Raw genomic sequence first — 6,325 nt, 5'->3', positions numbered from 1 at the left:
CTCCTCCTCAGATTCATCAAATTGTAACTTTCTTCTACCCCCACTGTCCTTCCTATCCAGATACACTCTTCCACGTCTGCATCACGCGCATGTAATATATATGGGTTGTATAGGGTATATTATACCCTATATATTCAATAACTAATAAAGGCTTTCATCCACATGCACAAGATGAGCGATCCATATCAAATAGAAGATGCATGCACTAAGAAACCTCATGACTTTTTAATATATTAGAGCATAGCTATCAATCTTAACTAGTGAAGGATCCTATCCGTAGGGGCCACACATGTGATCTACAATTAGCACCTCCTCAATACCAAAGATAGATTTCTCATGCAACAAAGTGATATGCACTTCCTCTAATCGATTCAAAATCTTCTTGCAATCAATTATGTGGTCAGCAATAAACATCTTGCAACCCCTCTCATCCAACTCCTCGTTCTTTTGTTGCATCTCCTAGCCCTTAGTAGGGGCACCATCAAGAAAGGGCATCATGACTGTGGGGATATAGTCTCTCAAGACCTTATGCATCGCATTCATCATATGGATAATTGAGTCAGTCGCCCCCTATGGAAGGGTACGCATGCATACTAAGCCAAGTGGTGTTTTCATAGTAGTGATATCTTAGCTCTCTAATGCAAGCTGAAATTGATTGTAGTGAGAGTATGAATCTCCCATGGAATAAATATCCTTGTAAACAAAGGTCTCTGCAAACTCATCTACAATAGACCAGGCAACTACATTCCTTATTGTCACGTTGTTGACTCATTGCGTATTCTATATAGACCACAATGCCCAATTCTTCTTTGGGCATGTAAACCAATGATTAGAGTATGGAGCTAAATATGGCTCCAAATTCTTCATTCAAATTTTCTCATTTAAGAGCTTAATCAGCTTAGGAAAGTATGCATCAGGCATAAGAATTGGTTTTGAGATTCCATGGAACATGTAGCACTATAAAGTTCACCATTGGAGCCAATTTCAACATGCTAAAATGTAAAATCCTTTTCATGCTTTGATAATATCTACATAAAATAATCTCTTTTTGTTCGCAAGAGAAACCCATTATATCCCAGATTCAACTCTTTCAATGTTTTTGTAGTAAATTTATGCCCTACACCATTCGGATATCACGAAGACTTAGTTGTTTAGACACTATCTCATTCAGCCCATCATGGTTAGGGATAAACACAAATAAACAAGCGTAATCTTTTGTCAACCATTTTACATTTTGTGTCCACCAATGCCTCAACCCTCTTTTCCAAACTTTTAGATTCTTGTCCAATTAATTCACTCATGACATTAAACATCTCCATTGAAGTAGATACATGAATTACATGCTTTTCAACCCTATTTTCAGCATTAACTACTACAATAATTTCAACCAATGTATCAATAACATTAAAACTTTGCAAATAGCCCCAAAATATAGTCATTTGCAAACAACCAAAATACCATATTTCTTTAACTCTTTTTCAGCATGATGTACATAACCCTTTTCAGCTTTGCACATGGCTATAATACCCTTGAATCTACCTACATTGCTTGTTGTCCATTCCTGAAAACTAACCACAAATATATTTTATCCTTTTCTTGGAGGTAAAAACATCTTCCAAGTAGCAATGCCATAGCCTCCATTTATAATAATGCTATTTAAAAACCCTTGAGTTCTCCATCATTAGATGAAATCGGATAATCTCTAAATGTATTCCAATTACGAGGATGAGTAACACATATAGTTACAAATTTAATTGCCCTTTTGCTATCTTTGCTTCACACACAACCATAACAAGAATCATCATCTATTACCTTAGATTCCATCCTTTATTCCATAATGCATGGTTTTCCTAAGATAACTGGATAACTACATGAATCTTGCACAAAGAAGTCGTATTCATCTTGGACATCTCTAATAGTCATTGGAACAATTGGACATGCACCATAAAAATCCCTTGATGAGTTGTGTGTAGTCAACATACACTAGCAAGGATCCATATCCACTAGCCATTCACTATTCTCATACACACTACAAGCCATTACATTAATTTTGGACCCATGGTCCAAGAGAGAAATACATGGTATCTCTTCCTCCCCTATCTTTACAATAGTTTCAATTGTAGATCTTGCCCTAGTGCATAATATGAGAGTATTGGTTGTTAGGAAGAAAGTGAACATCCTCTTCCTCATGAACATACTAGTGCTCAACTCCCTTATGTATAGTATTGCCCACCATAACATTTTTCTTCCTAACATCATTCTTTCCTCATATAGCCCATTTTCGATATCAACCTATTTTATGATAGAAATGAAATCATCAGTAGATGCCAACTGAATACCTTGTGAATCCATGTCTTCTTTAACTTTTAATAGTGCTTGAGTAGGTTTCTTACAAATGCATTTTCCACTTAATGATATCTATTATCTTTGTCATGGACTTCATGCTTAGCAATGCCAAGAACCTTATCCATTATGATTTTAACTCTATTTTCAAGACTTCATTCCTCAAGCACTTTCTTTATGTTGGTTGCTATCTCTATGTCAAGCGTAACGACAGTCCTCGACTCTCTTTGTCCCTTCATGCTTCTTCTCATGTGAGACATCTTCAGTTACATGTTTTGGACTAGCTTTTTTAGTAGCCTTCTGTTGCTCCATCTTGCTTCGTGTCATGTGCCAAAGGATCTAAAGTGGAAGGACCTACATCCTCATCCTTTCTCTTTTCCTTGACAATAGCATCCATATTCTGCACCTTAGTCAAATATGCATATGCAATAGATGAATCAATAGGATCATCCCATGCACATTTATCCCATATGATCTAACTTGCACTTGTCGATTTAGCCCTTGTTGTCTTCTCCTTCTTTTCACAACCCAAGAAAATGACCATACTACAAATTTTTCATCAACATTATATGCATGTAAAGAACCATACGATTTCTCAAGTTCCAATCCATACATGGCAGCATCTATGACTACAAATGCATTTCTTGCTACCAACTCTTCCAACCACTTCTACATACCCCCTTTGCCAAAGTTTGGCTCAAGAGGCAACCCTTTTTCAATTGCATGAAAATTTCCATCTTTCCAAAACACCAAGCTCTTTGCTTTTGTATCACGATCAGCCATACACTCGCCCTTTTCATGTTGCAAGCTATCACACCATATACATAGTCTCTTAAACCCTTTTCTACTAGGCCTTTAAATTGCTACCCCCCTTCTCTTCCACTTTCTCATCCAATTTTACAACCTTCAAGTTAAGGTATGTCATATTTTAGTGCGGGTCATATAAGGTTTTTACCAATTCATCCATAACATCTCCTTTTTGGGTGGGCCAGCAAGCCTAACGGATTGTTCAACCACCATTGATACATATTATTTTGTTGTAATTTTAGGAATAATTATAGAAACTGCATGCATAGACCCTATTCCCAACCTCGTTTTTAGGTTTTCTTACTTCACCATCACATTTGCAATATTCATTATATATGCCCACTCAGATTTCAACCCAATTTCTCAAGTTTCATCTTCTAATTGATTAGTCAATTTCTCCTACAACAAAAGGTCAATAGCTTTTAAGATTAACTCAAATTTTTTACTTTCCATCGACTAATGGTCATTCACATCGAATAGAGGATATCGGCTTTAAAATTCACACGACAAGGCTATAGTAGCAAGACCCTTGTCAAGTTTTTGTTCACAAGAGAAACCCATTATATCCAAGCTTCAACTCTTTCAATGTTTTTGCAGTAAATTTGTGCCCTACACCATTCGGATATCACGAAGACTTGGTTGTTTAGACACTATCTCATTTAGCCCAGCATGGTTAGGGATAAACGCAAAGAAACAAGCATAACGTTTTGTCAACCATTTTACATTTTGTGTCCACCAATGCCTCAACCCTCTTTTCCAGCCTTTTAGATTCTTGCCCAATTAATTCACTCATGACATCAAACATCTCCATTGAAGTAGATACATGAATTACATGTTTTCAACCCTATTTTCAACATTAACTACTACAATAATTTCAACCAATGTATTAGTAAAATTAAAACTTTGCAAATAGCCCCAAAATATAGTCATTTGCAAACAACCAAAATACCATATTTCTTTAACTCTTTTTCAACATGATGTACATAACCCTTTTTAGCTTTGCACATGGCTACAATACCCTTGAATCTACCTACATTACTTGTTGTCCATTCCTCAAAACCAACCACAAATATATTTTATCATTTTCTTGGAGGTAAAAACATCTTCCAAGTAGTAATGCCATAGCCTCCATTTATAATAATGCTATCTAAAAACCCTTGAGTTCTCCATCATTAGATGAAATCGGATAATCTCTAAATGTATTCCAATTACGGGGATGATTAACACATATAATTACAAATTTAACTGCCCTTTTGCTATCTTTGCCTCACATCTATCACCTTAGATTCCATCCTTTATTCCATAATGCATGGTTTCCCTAAGATAACTGGATAACTACATGAATCTTGCACAAAGAAGTCGTATTCATCTTGGACATCTCCAATAGTCATTGGAACAATTAGAAATGCACCATAAAAATCCCTTGTGAGTCGTGTGTAGTCAACGTACACTAGCAAGGATCCATATCCACTAGCCATTCACTATTCTCATACACACTACAAGCCATTACATAAATTTTGGACCCATGGTCCAAGAGAGAAATACATGGTATCTCTTCCTCCCCTATCTTTACAATAGTTTAAATTGTAGCTCTTGCCCTAGTGCATAATATGAGAGTATTGGTTGTTGGGAAGAAAGTGAACATCATCTTCCTCATGAACATACTAGTGCACAACTCCCTTATGTATAGTATTGCCCACCATAACATTTTTCTCCATAACATCATTCTTTCCTCATATAGCCCATTTTTTATATCAACCTATTTTATGATAGAAATGAAATCATCAGTAGATTCCAAGTAAACACCTTCTGAATCCATGTCTTCTTTAACTTTTAATAGTGCTTGAGTAGGTTTCTTACAAATGCATTTTCCACTTAATGATATCTATTATCTTTGTCATGGACTTCATGCTTAGCAATGCCAAGAACCTCATCCATTATGATTTTAACTCTATTTTCAAGACTTCATTCCTCAAGCACTTTCTTTATGTTGGTGGCTATCTCTATGTCAAGCGTAACGACATTCCTCGACTCTCTTTGTCCCCTCATGCTTCTTTTCATGTGAGACATCTTCAATTACATGTTTTGGACTAGCTTTTTTAGTAGCCTTCTGTTGCTCCATCTTGCTTCGTGTCATGTGCCAAAGGATCTACAATGGAAGGACCTACATCCTCATCCTTTCTCTTTTCCTTGACAATAGCATCCATATTCTGCACCTTAGTCAAATATGCATATGCAATAGATGAATCAATAGGAGCATCCCATGCACATTTATCCCATATGATCTAACTTGCACATGTCGATTTAGCCCTTGTTGTCTTCTCCTTCCTTTCACAACCCAAGAAAATGATCATACTACAAATTTTGCATCAACTTTATATGCATGTAAAGAACCATATGATTTCTCAAGTTCCAATCCATACATGCCAGCATCTATGAAATTTTCCATCTTTCCAAAACACCAAGCTCTTTGCTCTTGTGTCACGATTAGCCATACACTCGCCCTTTTCATGTTGCAAGCTATCACACCATATACATAGTCTCTTAAACCCTTTTCTAGTAGGCCTTGAAATTGCTACCCCCCCTTTCTCTTCCACTTTCTCATCCAATTTTACAACCTTCAAGTTGATGTATGTCATATTTTAGTGCAAGTCATATAAGGTTTTTACCAATTCATCCATAACATCTCCTTTTTGGGTGGGCCAAAGGGATTGTTCAACCACCATTGATACATATTATTTTGTTGTAATTTTAGGAATAATTATAGAAAGTGCATGCATAGACCCTATTCCCAACCTCGTTATTAGCTTTTCTTACTTCACCATCACATTTGCAATATTCATTATATATGCCCACTCAGATTTCAACCCAATTTCTCAAGTTTCATCTTCTAATTGATTAGTCAATTTCTCCTACACTAGAAGGTCAATAGCTTTTAAGATTAACTCAACTTTTTGACTTTCCATCGACTAATGGTCATTCACATCGAACAGAGGATATCGGCTTTAAAATTCACACAACAAGGCTATAGTAGCAAGACCCTTGTCAAGTTTTTCCACCCAATATATAAACATCTTCCATGTGACTAATCCTAGTCTTCAAGGAAAGATTCCTCTCTAAGAGCCTTCTTGAAGGGAACCCAATCAGCATCTCTTAGATACAAGTCAACCAATCA

Source organism: Lygodium microphyllum, unplaced genomic scaffold (genome assembly GCF_053477565.2).
Source record: "Lygodium microphyllum isolate KBCC unplaced genomic scaffold, Lygodium_microphyllum_v1.1.10 scaffold_216, whole genome shotgun sequence".
Taxonomy (NCBI): Eukaryota; Viridiplantae; Streptophyta; class Polypodiopsida; order Schizaeales; family Lygodiaceae; genus Lygodium; species Lygodium microphyllum.
The sequence above is the reverse complement of the archived record's forward strand: the minus strand, read 5'-3'. Positions refer to the sequence as shown.